We start from the raw sequence: 14386 nt of genomic DNA on the forward strand, positions 1-14386 counted from the left end.
TTCTCGTGTATGACCGCGACTATTATCTTTTCTATCTACGGTAAATTGTCTTGAATCATTACTCGAATACCGCCATAACATTATACAATTACAACTGGTGCAATGATTGTTCTGCTGCTGTTTTAACTCAATAATAAATTCAACATCAAGATCAAAGTCACGTTTATTTTTTTTGTCAGATTGTTTGTATCCGATTAATTTTTTTCTTATTATATCATCATCGATGATGTTAAATTTATCAACGATTTCAGGAATTATAATTCTACGTAATTGAGATATATTTCTGACCCTCGATACCGCCAAATAAACTAAATTTGACCACTCGATGCGATCGTCTACAATCCAGACTCGTGTGTCAGAAATAGTTAATCCCTGAGACGAGTGGATTGTCATGGCGTATCCCAACACCCATGGAGATTTGTCAGCGTGTATTGCATCTTCGACCACACTGATATCAACGGCGACAATATCATTTAATACGAGATTTTGATTCTCAGTCTGTCCTGGAATATCAACATTAATATTCTGTTTTCGTGTATCTGATGGTCTATAACACAACGGTACGGGTAATTCTGAGTGTTTTTCTTTATGTAGTTGAAATAACTGTTGTTGTAAAGCGTCTCTGATTATTTTTCTGCTTGCTACGATCAAATCGTTGGGTCTCCATGAGTTCAAAAAATCACTCATTGATGTCTCTGAGATCACTCCACGTATTATTTCACACTGAATTTTGTTTGATTGTAATCTGATTAATTTTTTAAACTCCCTCAAATTTGCATCAAGAGCTCTATGATCATCATCTATTTCTTCGTAATAATCAACGAAATTTTTTAACCAATCATGTGGAGATGGTCCAACAAAAGGCGGCGGTTGACCATGATCGCCACACATTATTATGGCGGTATTTTTCGTCAACAACCAATCAAGAAACATTTTTAATGTATCCAATGACACCGTGCATATCTCATCCCAAATAATTATTTTAGGTATATATTTTTCTCCCATCCGTTCAGGAGTCCATGTATCTCCGCGCCACCGAAAGAAACTATGATACGTACACGATTGTACTTGCCGCTGTTTCATCTCACGTGCAAGTCTATGTGTGGGTGTCAGCACGATTATATCTGAATTTCTAAAAACATTAATCGTTCGAGTTGTTTTGCCGCATCCACCAGGTCCATTGAGATATACTGTCTTATATCTGGTTATTGGATCACTCAACGATGGTGCCTTCGACATTTCTGATATTTTATTACCCTCACGATAAACATCTCTCACTGGAACATCTGCTGATTCTGTATAATTGTGTAATAGTTCCTTTTTTATTCTCCACGAACCCCATCGTTCATCATTACTTGTAAATTTCATAACAGGTTCTAAATATTTACTTGAAATATAAAATGAGTCTGTTGCGACTCTGACTGCGGTCTCAGGAAATCTATTAATCATCGATAATAAATTTATAGAAACATAAGCCAACATGGAAGATCTTAGATGAGTATATTGCGGGGAGACGTCATTTATGTAACTAACGATCGTACCCAATTTTGTTCCGTCGGATAAATAAACACTCTCTCGATTTACAAACGTATTTTTCGCCGTTGTATCAGCGATTATAAAATCGTACTCGGCATCATCTAGAATTAATCGTACGTGATGTCTGTTATAATCATATGCACCACCTTGAGTAAATTTTCCTATAATTTTTCTACCGAGATCTTTTGCGGTTTTGAGTCTATTAGGAATATCATCTTCGGAAACATCCTTAAACTCGCTGATAACTTCAGAATCTGACATGGGCAACCAAACTTTGGTCTGTGCATGATATGATATAATTGCCTCACTGACCACCAACGATGGCAGTATCATACAATCTAGCATATATCGTAACAAAACTATAGGTGCCCAACGTTTTTCACAAAAATGTCTGCCAAACCAAACATAACAAATCTTGTGAAGATTTTCGTTAAACTCGAATGATTCAATACAGGCGAATCCAGTCAGATCAAAATCAGGTAATGGTCCATTAATTGCCACTCGCGTCATCTCGTTTGTAGGGTGACCAAATCTTTCAAAGTACGTAGAACAATCTCCGTATCCCAGAAAACTTCCTGGATAACATGCAACCATATCAACCGAAATAACATCATTGTAATTGTATTTGGTATTCCATAATCCGCCATGTCCATATTCGACGCAACTTGCGCGTACGTCCTCGAGTAAATCAAATCGTGTTGGTTTCCATGAATTTCGTTCTCTGGCGAAATGAGCCGCAACAGATGGAATGGTAAAACAATTAGTTAGTAATTTGTCAGTATTTTCCGCGTGCTTGCACTGTAAAAACGTCGCAAGATTTTTCATCTCGTCATGGAGGGATTCTGTGCGATATATTTCACCGTTCGGTTTGACAAACTGATCAAATTCACCCTCCTCATTACTTTTAAATAACCATACCGATACAGGATCGGTTTTACTTATTTCGTTGATAAAATCAAACATACTATCTGCCCCAGAATTATCTGCCCCAGAATTATCTGGGGGGTAAAATCTAACAGTTCGATCACGTGGAAATATTGTTACCGCGTTAGTCCATGCGTGCGCGTTATGATCGATAATATTTATTGGAGCTCCTTTCGATTTATATTTCGACTGGTACAGTACTTCTCCCGTTATTGTCGCCACAGTTATTGGAAATTTTAATATTTTTCCTAACTCAGCAACATCTTTTATTGTAGCACCGGTATCCTTAACTGAATCAGCCCACGAGTTTATTTTTTCACGCCTTAAATCAGTTAATCCATTTCCACGCATCGCGTTTGTAAAGTGTTCTATTACTCGTTCAGCCACACAATTTAACCTTGAAAATTTCATCGGCGCTAGTTTATCAACGTTAGGTTTTTTATTTATCTCATAGATTCCATAAATAACCGCCGTTACAGGATATGCTCGCTCATAATACGGTTTGTCAATACCTGTCAGTAGACCCGGTCTGGAATTTTTACTTAATATGATAGTTTTATTATTACCAAGGACAGGATCATATTTGTCACGGATAATCCAACTACCTGTTTCTGTTAATACAATAAATTTTACTCTGAAGAAATATTTTTGATTGCCCTCGTATTCAGCGATGTAGTTAATGATAGTTGCCGCTCGCTTGTCGTTCATTGTGGCGTCCGTGACAGCTTCCGTGACAAAGTCAGTGTTGCGTATAATCTTGAACGTTGACCATGTATGAGATGCACCATCCGTGTAAAATTCTTTCTTGGCGTCGTGAATTTTCGAGATCAAACTTTTATTTTTCGGATCAACCAGATCTCGTACTGGCAAGTCAGAAGATAATCTGTCAAGGTTGAATTTATATTTAACAGGCCTAGTTTGGGATAATCTCTCAAACTCGTTCATATAATTAAAACAAATATTTAAATAAAGAAAATTATATATATATACAATGTCCCAATGCAGATGGTTGATGATCGGCTCGGTAAATCGATGCAACAAATCCTGTAGAAAGGAATTTTGTTGGATGCACTCACAAAACATACGACGAGGAAGTCTAGGACCAATACCATGTCTACGGTGTGGTATTGGAGTGCGAGGAAAGACAGAATTATGTGGGAAGTGCGGCGGGAAACGGTTCAGAGAACTTAAAAGATATTATGACAAAAAAAATAATAGCGGTGAAAACGCTATAAAATCCGTGAGGGATTATATATCAAGATTTCAGACAAACAATGATTTAAACATATAATATTATTATAATGGAGCAAAATATATTTGTCCCACATCCTGTCATAACAAACTATGAATCAAATATTAATGGTATCATCAGACACTGCAAGTTGAAGAAACAAGTTGGTTATATTACTAATGTTGGTTATCTAATGTTCACATGCGGGGGGGAAAAGAAACATTATCTGTGTCATAGATTTACGTATGAATGTTTCTTCGGAGTGATCAATGACGGTCTTGTTATTGATCATATTGACGGGGACACTCAAAACAATAATTTATCCAATTTACAAGCGAGAATAATACACGCGGTAATACAGGAAGATGTAAGACAATCGGAAAGAGGGCGGTAATTTCCACAAGCATATAAACTGGCAAAGTAATTATGTTTCAGTCTATGAACGCGGCTGCGAAATATTTTGATATTCACTCGCAATCAGTACAAAAAGTAGCAGAAAATATATATAAAACCACCTTCTCGAAAAAATATAAACAGAAAATTATCTTTAAGTATCAATAACTATCATCACCACATTATTAACTATCATCACCACATTATTAGCTATCATCACCACATTGAATTAATTTTTTTAATTTATGTCACAGTAGGTCCTCCATACACTACTGAATTTTTGATTATATAAGGGGAGATTACTTTGTAATATATAGTTTTCTTCGTAGATGGTTGGTTTTTTATGATCGTAATTAGTCAGTTTAACTAATTACATCGTAACTAATTACTCGTAGAAGTATTATTTATGTTTTTTAAATATTTCCCCATCATACAACATTACGAGAGATCATGATAATGTTATTGATCCGTAGGAAGCTGTGTGTGAAACAGAAACCGTTTGTCATTGTAATCGACCTGCAGTTGTGTGTTCATGCCACTGTTATTATTGATTCTCAGTCTGCTTAGGAAACCCGCTACAAATACAGAAACTGTTGTTATTGATTCTCAGTCTACTTGGGAAACCCGCTACAAATACAGAAACTATTATTCAGAAACTGTTATAAATACAGAAACTGTTATTATTCAGAAACCGCTACAAATACAGAAACTGTTATTATTCAGAAACTGTTATAAATACAGAAACTGTTATTATTCAGAAACCGCTACAAATACAGAAACTGTTATAAATACAGAAACTGTTATTATTCAGAAACCGCTACAAATACAGAAACTGTTATAAATACAGAAACTGTTATTATTCAGAAACCGCTGTTTAGTGTAAATATTGGTTCCTTAGCTATATAGCTAGCTATATATTAACTTCCGAAACATATGTTCGTAACAATGTTTGATAGCTCGATCAGTATGGTATTGGACTGTGACGCTCGTGGTCCAGGATCGAATCCCCATGGCTGACAATTTGTCGGTGGTGTACACATAATTGCGATTTTTATAATAGTGGGGGGAACCGCAAAAACCCCCCCGCTCAGCAAAATTCCCAACCACAATATTGACTTGTGGTTGATACATATTTTCGTATCACCCACTGGATTAATTATTGTGGGTGGGATTTTGCTGAGCGTACATGTTTGTACTGTCCTTAGTTAGTGCCGTTTCATTCATAATCTGAGCTCGCTAATACACTCGATAGGGGCTCTTCATTCATTGTATATAACCATTTCATTGTATATATGTTATATGTATATCCTCTAAACTTGGTAGATTGCGGTGGCAAGCTACGAGTTTAATGAGGATTGTGCTGTCCTTAGTTAGTTATATGTTATGTGTATATCCTATAAACTTGGTAGATTGCGGTGGCAAGCTACGAGTTTAATGAGGATTGTGCTGTCCTTGTGCCGTCCTTAGTTAGTTATATGTTATATGTATATCCTCTAAGCTTGGTAGATTGCGGTGGCAAGCTACGAGTTTAATGAGGATTGTGCTGTCCTTGTGCCGTCCTTAGTTAGTTATATGTTATGTGTATATCCTATAAACTTGGTAGATTGCGGTGGCAAGCTACGAGTTTAATGAGGATTGTGCTGTCCTCCCTCTTGGGCCTCTAGACCATTGTTTGGCGGGTTAGGGGCTCTCGTAGAGGGAATATTTGCCTAATGAACTTGGTAGATTGCGGTGGCAAGCTACGAGTTCTTGGTTGTGCTGTCCCTGAAACATCCCGACGAACTCGCTAATACACTCGATAGGTGTTCTAGGGATATTTTTTTTTATTTTAAAGATTTATATATTATATAATGAACCATGAAAATATCAATGATGTAATTGTCGCTATTAAAAAATTAAAAAAAGATGGAATTAATATATCTGATGAACTTAATCCTGAAAAAATAGTTTCTGACTTTGAGATTTTACAAGAACGTAAAACCATGGGTACACACACACTATCATCTGAATACAGGCTCATGAAACGGATTCAATCGGCAATGTTTCAGTCGCTAGCTACCGTAGAAGATGATCATGTGAAGGAGTTCGTTCCTCTTTCTACCGCCGTAGAAAGAATTAAGTCGTTATTATCCCACGAGTATGAGGCAAAGAAAACGATTAGTACTCGCATAAGACTATTAAGAAAAATAATGTCAGAAGGTAACTTCGTTACTGGTGAAACGATCCAGAGTAACCTCGTTACTGGTGAAACGATCCAGAGTAACCTCATTACTGGTGATAATGAAAATGAAAGTTTTGGTAACTGGGGTCCATGTCAACGCTGACCACGTGTATTGGTAGTCAAAATCAAGAATGTTCTAACCTTGTCAAATTGTTCCTAATAAATTTTATTTATTATAAATTTTATTTATTAATAATATTATTTTTACTGAGGATTTATTTTTTTTATACTAAAATCAAGAAAAATGCACAAATTACTTGATTCTGACGGGGTAGTTGGTAGTCAAAATCAAAGAAAAATGCACGAATTACTTGATTTCTGACGGGGTAGTTGGTAGTCAAAATCAGGAAAATTGAGCAATTTCATTGTATTTTAGTAAAAAAAAATAAAAATCTCAGTAAAAATAATATTATTAATAAATAAAATTAATTTATGATAAATAAAATTTGTTAGGAACAATTTGACAAGGTTAGAATTTCTTATTTCTGACGGGGTAGTTGGTAGTCAAAATCAAGTAATTCGTGCATTTTTATGTTTCTTAGGGGGTAGTTGGTAGTCAAAATCAAGTAATTCGTGCATTTTTATGTTTCTGGGGGGGTAGTTGGTAGTCAAAATCAAGTAATTTGTACAATTTCAGTAAAAATCAGGAAAATTAATAAATATTATTTTTTTTGTGATAGAAATTTTAATTTTACTTTCATCGACTAGCTTTTTTAGTTGCCTGGGCCGATTAATTTGTACCAAACACAAATTTGTGCTAGTAATAATAAAATATTTTTTTAAGTTGATCGAATTTGAGTCTGATCTCTGTTACAAATGTTCTTCTAACTGTTAAGATATCCTCGCGTGTAAAACCCTCCATTACATGAAGATCTACGACAAAAGTCCTTAGACAGAAATCCTTACGACGGAAGTCTTACGACTTTACATACAGATTTATTACAAGCTCTTCTTCACGTATGTCAATTAAGCGATTAAGGTGGTCTGTGAGTTTAAAATTGATTCGTGTTAACATATTATTGTGACACCGTAAATACACGGGATTAGTTGGTTCTTGCACGATTAAACTTCCAGGGGGAACTTGTGGTGTGAACGTGTACAGGATGTATCCTTGTTGAGCCTGATTTGATCTTCCGAGATCTATTTGATAGCTGCCATCGATTACGTCACAAACCAGATTGACCGCGACCGTCGGTGTTATATTAACGATCCGCGGAGATACGTGTCTTCCGCCGCCGTGTGGATCATTATCATATCTGAGAACAACTGCTAATGGTGCTAGTTTTTTCCACGCATCGAGTATTTTAGGAAAGTTTTCGTTGATAATTCTGTCTATTTTATCCTTTTCATATTTTGGTAATATAAATACGATATTAACCCCCCCTGCATACTCTTTTTCTGATATTGTATAATGATCAAGAAATGGTCTTCTAGGACGGGGGGAGGGAAGAGCATGTTTAGATGCTGCTTCAGAAAAAACATCATTAATATAATTAAGATCTGATCCTTCTTGATTTAGATGCTGTATTGACTCAATAATTTGTTGTTTTATATCCTCAGAATAATGTTGCGATAACGATGAAAACAGATTTTGTATTTTGTCGATTGATTGCTGGATCTCAAAATTAATGGGATTAGTATACAGTCTAAAAACATTTATGTAGGTTATATCATCACTGAAATTATAAACCCAGTACGCATCACCGGCTCTATTCCATGGAAATTTTTCTCTATATTCAGGAACTGTCATAAATTTTCTTTCATCTGTGATAAAATCACCCCTCGTTGGTTCTGGTGGTCCTTCATGCACCGGGGGAATTTCAGGCCATCCTAGCACGGATCTGATTGAAGATTTATAAATATCAACGGCATAATCAGGCGAGTTTATTTCAACCGTCGAGGACAGGGTGGGTTCATGAACATTAATTGATATTTTTGATTCTTTTCCCGTTATTGATTTTATTCTACGCGCAAATTCCTCACTGATCTCTTCAATCTCGTAACTGCCGGTTGGTATTCCAACAACAACCCAGTCAGGTGTTCCATCGGGTTTGTTCTTGTTAGTAAATACGAGCGAATTATTTGCTGGTGTACCATTAAATGATTTTGATCTGATATTTGGCCAGCTGTAATATACTCGTAATTGTGCTAGTGCTATTTCTTTTACTGGAATTGCAGTGGGAAAATTAACACTAAATTCAGGATTAATTGAACTTACCGAGATCATCGTTATCTTTGGCGGAGTTGTGTTGGTCACGATCTGCTGGAGTAATTCTGTCATTATTGATACTTGTATCTTTAATACCTTCATCGTATATTTTGGTTATCATTGAAAATTCGAAATCAGATATAATTCCATCACTGAGACTCGCTGATAACAACGAGGATAATTTCGAGTATGCTACCGTCGCTGTATGTAATTTTATTTTGTAATCGGATAATTTTTCGTTCGTACAAGTACATATTTTTTTTGTGATGATACCAAGCACACCTGCAATAGTTGTTGCTGCTGAAATACAGATAGTTACAGCTACTGGTGCCATCGTTGTCAACGCTGATAATATTACACCGGTTCCAGCAACAACAGCGGATACTGAATAAACAATCACATCAACGATAACCAATCGTCGTCGTTATTTTTTTACTTTTACTGTATATTGATCAACTTGATCTTTTAGCGCCGCCTGCCATTCACGCGCTTGATTGTATCTGTATTGTGCACCGTCCATATATATTTTTATACAGTAACCAATTGAGGTGTTTCAGCTACAAATTCCAAACACCACCAGAAGGATGTTGCGGTTAATTTCTTATCATCTGCTTCCAGAATAAATATTTCTTCGGTTCCGCTATTTAATACAACAGATACAACCCCGGAAAACCTGTCTGTGGAATGACGCCATGGAAACGTTGTAAATATTTCAAATTTTGCAGCACTAAACACAGATAGCCTGTACACGCCAGTGACTGTTGCGGTATATTTGATGGTATTATTTTGTTTTGACCATGTTGCAAATCCCGATGATACCGTGCATACGATGTTTGTAATATGCCCGGGAGTTATTCCAGCTGGAATTTTAATCAAATTGGTTTTACTGACAATCTCAGGAATTCCCGCTACGACGTCTTGCTGTGTTTGTTTGATCGTGTCTAGGTTATTTTTGATATCAACGAGTTTCATGTCAATGGCGCGTGGAGTACCGAAGAATTTATCTATGGTATCATCGGTTTTTTGAAAATTTCTTCGAAATCTTCCAAAAGCTCCTGCGTTAACGTCATACTCAGCCCGTAACGTGGATAATTTACCGTCTACGGTGCCATAGTTGACATCGACGTATTTTTTTGTTGCTGCGTCTTCGTCAGATGTTGGATCTTTTAAAACTACTATTTTGTTCCCGTTCATGCTAAGTTCACCTGTCATTGTGTCACCGGTGTTTCTCACGCGATTAGCAACACTTTTTGCAATTTCATCTCTGATGGTTTTAAGTGACATACTTGAATCTCTGATTTTGCCGCTATCAGTAAACACGGGAATATTATCTGTAACTGCACCAAGTACTCGCCGGACTATATCATTCCATTTGATATTGCTGGTTTTTAGTTTACCATATCGATCTTGAAAAATAACAACCTCATCCGGATCAACTCCAGCAAGGTTCATAATATCAGCGAGGTCATCTTTAGTCGCATACTTTGACAGATCAACGTCGGATTTTATTTTCTTACTAGTAGAAGATCTTCCGTAAATGTCAACCATTATAATAAGATCCGTTGTTTAAAATGCTTTACGCGCAACAAATCGGTTGCTTGTATAATCGTGCACGACTTTATGTGGCGGCCTGGATGATTTTGATATAGTGTCGAGTACATTAATTACTTCACGGCCGCATATTGGCGGATCTGTCATTGTTTGTGTGGGTAGCGTTGAATACCAAACTTTATAACCTCTGGTTGTTGCGTGGAGTGGTGCGACATACTTGATAAATTCAACAGGTGGAGCTAACCCGTACGAATCAAAATAAACAATTCCACGCGGATCAACCGCGTATGATACCCAATGAGTACCGGGTCCGGAACGTTTGTCAAGATTAATAATACCTGTTTCTAGTTTGTTTGGTTGTTTCGGTAATTGATCTCGCAGAAAAACACCTCTAAAGGCAGATATTTTTAATTTTTTAGCAGCATCAAGTAAATCAAAATTTGATGCTGGAACGTCTAACGAAATGATCCTGGAAGCCTTAGGCCTCTCCCCCAACGAGATCCCGGTAATCTTAGACCGCGTCCCTTTTTTTTGTATCCTCGCCCTGTTGCCTTCTTTAGTGCCATTCCAGCGGCTGTTCCAACAGCACCTAACGCGGCCGCTTTTGCTACGGCTGGAGCAGCCGCAGCTATTAATGCCGGAATGGCCGCAAGAAGTGGAAATATACCACCCGTTTTAACCATGTCTTTGATGGCGCTCGGGGAGAGATGGAATTGAACTCCAGTTTTTGATTCTAGGGCTTTATTGAAATGTTTAATCTGATTATTTGTCAGCGATAATTTGTTTGGACCACCACTAATATGATCTCGTTTTAGTGATATTTTAGTTCCGCATTTGTTGGCGGTTTTTGATTGAAGCTTTTTTACCTGACCCGGGGTCAGAGTAACATTAACATGACTATACGACATTTTTATATAAATAATATTTTTCTAAATAACACGATTAAATATTTTCCACTGGTGCATCAACGACCCTCATTCGACCACTGCCACCTTCAAGTAACATGGCCTTGTCGCTAAGTATGACCGCGATCGCTCTGTAGAAGCCGGGAACAATTGGTGGACCGGGTATATCAGGAGGAGGGTTAGTAACATGAGCTCGAAAGTGTATATCAACAACAGATTGTTTGGATAAATCAAGATGTTCTAGTGAAAAATAATAAATCGGATATAGACCTGTAAAATCTAGTTGTGATATTTGCAAGCCGGTATCTATATTTTGATCACGTCCCATGAATGACATTAAACGATGATATGCGCGCGCTACATGATTTTGATCAAAATTTAGTTGTATATCCTCGGCTGGTTCTTGATGTCCTTTTATCCGTAAGGAAACTTCATTAACTCCAAGGTTGTCAAATATCATATGTGAACGTTCTTGATTTTTCGTCCGAGCATTATCTTGTAGTGCAATAAAAATATGTCGTGGTGCAGAAACACCCTGTTGGGATGCTATATACCATGTAAATAAACCATTAATATTGCTTTGAGCAGCATCTGTGGTTACTGTTAACCATGATAGCAATGATTTACCGCCTTGATCCATAAAAGATAGTAATTTTTGTTCCTCAGTAATAGATGGAGTCATTACTGGCATCCATAGTGAAAGTTTTGATATATTTACTTTACCCTCGACAACACCAGCACCTCGCCAGATTGCATCATTATCATCACTTTTTCTTACGAGCACAATTGTGTGTTTAGCTCCAAAGATGACTTTTCTAACATTTCTGCAGAATCCAAAGATGTGTGATAATGGAATTGCACACGAAAAATTTCTATTATCTCCCGACAGCGCCGCCCGGCGTGTTGCAAATCCTAGGTTGTAAGTCGCATTAACGGTTCCTATAATATCAAAATCAGCACCTGGTCTGTCTGCGTGCTCAAAATCAACTGGTTGTGGATTAACTGCAGTATTTTGTGGTGTTCGTATTTTGGTATACTGAACATGATCAGCGTTGTTGGTAATATCCTTAGCAAACATCATTGTTGGACCAGCTGATCTTGTAAAGTCGTCAGAATATCTCGCCAGACCAATTACTGTTGTAGCAACGTCGACATCATTCTGAACTGATTCAATATTTTTTCCATCAATCATGTATGTGGCGCCACTAAATAATGCCATGATCCCGTTGTTGACAAAACCAACACGCAAATTAGCAGCATATGGCGTATTAGCTACAACATTCGTTACAAGTCTACCTTCTACTTCAATAAACGCCTCAGCGGGCAAGAAATATCTACTTGTATCATGAACCTGTAATTCGATTCTCCCCCGCTGATTTGGTAGTCTTGCGTCATAAGAATAAAATTGATAATCACGTACTGACTCGTACTTAAGGACAGGTGCCTCCATATCAAATGCTGGGTCTGATTCGCGCCTGAACATTTTTATTATAGTTACCATTTTTCCAAATGATGATCATCGTCGACGAAGACCGCTTCCTGCTATTAAATTTGCTGTTATATTTTTTTCTGCTTCTTCAGATATCGCCGCTAGTTTTTGATTTGCAGCCTGATTTATTATTTTACTAACATCTGCGGGCATCACCTCAGTACTTGCCAGTTTCACCGGTGGTTGTTGTTTTCGTCGCAATAATCGTGCTAGTCTTTCTTTGATCGCCGAGAACGCCTTACCAGCAACATTGACAATTGCACCAGGAGCTTTATCACGAACAATATCAATAGCCTTCATCGATAATTGTTTTGCAACAGGTGCTACTTTTGGAGCTATCCTCGTGAATAATCCCCGAATGACATCACCAAGTCCATTTCCGTAAATAACACTATAGATTGGTAATCGTGAGTTTACCGCTCTAACCTGTGTGGGTTTACCATGATTATCATGCACAATCATCTTATTTTATTTACCATTTATCTAACAACTAGTCATCAACGAGCTCATCAATAAGTTCTCGGTAAATGCCGATATCCATGATACCACCTTGAAATAGTCGCCGACAAATATCAGCTGCTTCATTGGTTATTTCTGGTGAATTATTTCCAGCTCGTTTTCCTCCTATGAGAACTTCTAACCGTGACACGTCATTGATGATATTATCAGGACATAAACCACGTCCTGTTTTAGGTTCATCTTGAGGTGTTTTAAATACTGGTGGTTGCATTACCGGAGTAAGTACTTCAGTGGTGGCTGGGGGTGAGTCACCTTCTCGAAATCCATGTGGTGAACCTGTCGGTGTAAATGTTACAACCGGTGAAGAAATTTTACGTAAAGGCGAAGAAATTTTCTTCGAGGGGAGTAATTTAATTAGCTCTTTAGTCCTTTTAATTTCCGACTTCAACCTTTGCTGCGGCGAAGAAGATTGTTGTTGTTCTATTTGTTGCAGAGGTGGAGGAAGCTGATACTGGTAGGACTCTCCTTGTTCTGGTTGTTCCCGTCTCTCTCTATAAAGTCTTTTTACTTCTTCATTAAGTCTTTCGTATTCTAGACCTCTAGCTTGTTTTTTGTTGTAATATACGCGATATATCCATTTAATGAAATTATCATCATTTGTTTTTTCATGACAGGGTTTTAAAATACTAGATTTATTAGATATATTATCTAATATCATCTCAGGTAATCTCTCTCTTTCAGTTTTTCTAATTTCCTCAACAACTCCTTCGTTAAATTTTGCAATTAATTCTACGTTTTCTCCTGCTGGTTTGGATTTAGATGCAAGTTTTTTTCTCACATCGGCGACTTCAGTACGAAGTTCTCCAATACCTTCAAGTATTTCCTCACCAACAGGTGGAGGCTGAGTTGCAGCTATGTCAGTTGGAAGGTCTCGTAAAATCTCCCTTGCCTGTTTAGTTCTTCTTGCTATTTTTTTTGATACCGGAAGAAGATCTTCTTTGATGACAGTTGTAACTTGTTCAGTAGCTGCAGTGACGGGTTTAAATAGTTTTTTAGTTCCTTCTTCAAACTCAAATTTTGCTTCTTGCCGCGCTTGTAGATTTTTTCTAAATGAGTCTTTGACAGGAATAAATTTTTTAATTGCTTCTAATCGTTCTCGAGCTGTTCTTGCAGTATGAGATTCTGGATGTATCATTTTATTATAACATAATAATTTAATTAATATCAGCAAAAGAGGAATACAGAAGTTTGATGATATATTATAAACACAGAAAGAACATAAATCCAAAAATAGAAAAACCACCATCAGAACTTGAATATTACTTGAAACATAGAACAAATTCCGAAGATTCAGATGAAGATGAAACAGATGAAGATTCCCATGATTCAGATGATGATTCCCAATATTGATAGCAGCAGAGAGGGGCGTCTACAATTCTGTTTGGGACAAACAATAATCGTAGACGTG

The 14386-nt window shown here is 37.0% G+C and overlaps 1 protein-coding gene across 4 annotated transcripts in view; it reads left to right on the forward strand.

Annotated features, from left to right (window-relative positions):
* The window catches only part of LOC149784321 (sorting nexin-17-like), a 196658-nt gene that overhangs the window by 3936 nt on the left and 178336 nt on the right, over nucleotides 1–14386 (forward strand). The gene's annotated exons all lie outside the window — the stretch shown is intronic.

Source organism: Sinohyriopsis cumingii, chromosome 14 (genome assembly GCF_028554795.1).
Source record: "Sinohyriopsis cumingii isolate HCF-2022 chromosome 14, ASM2855479v2, whole genome shotgun sequence".
Lineage (NCBI taxonomy): Eukaryota > Metazoa > Mollusca > Bivalvia > Unionida > Unionidae > Sinohyriopsis > Sinohyriopsis cumingii.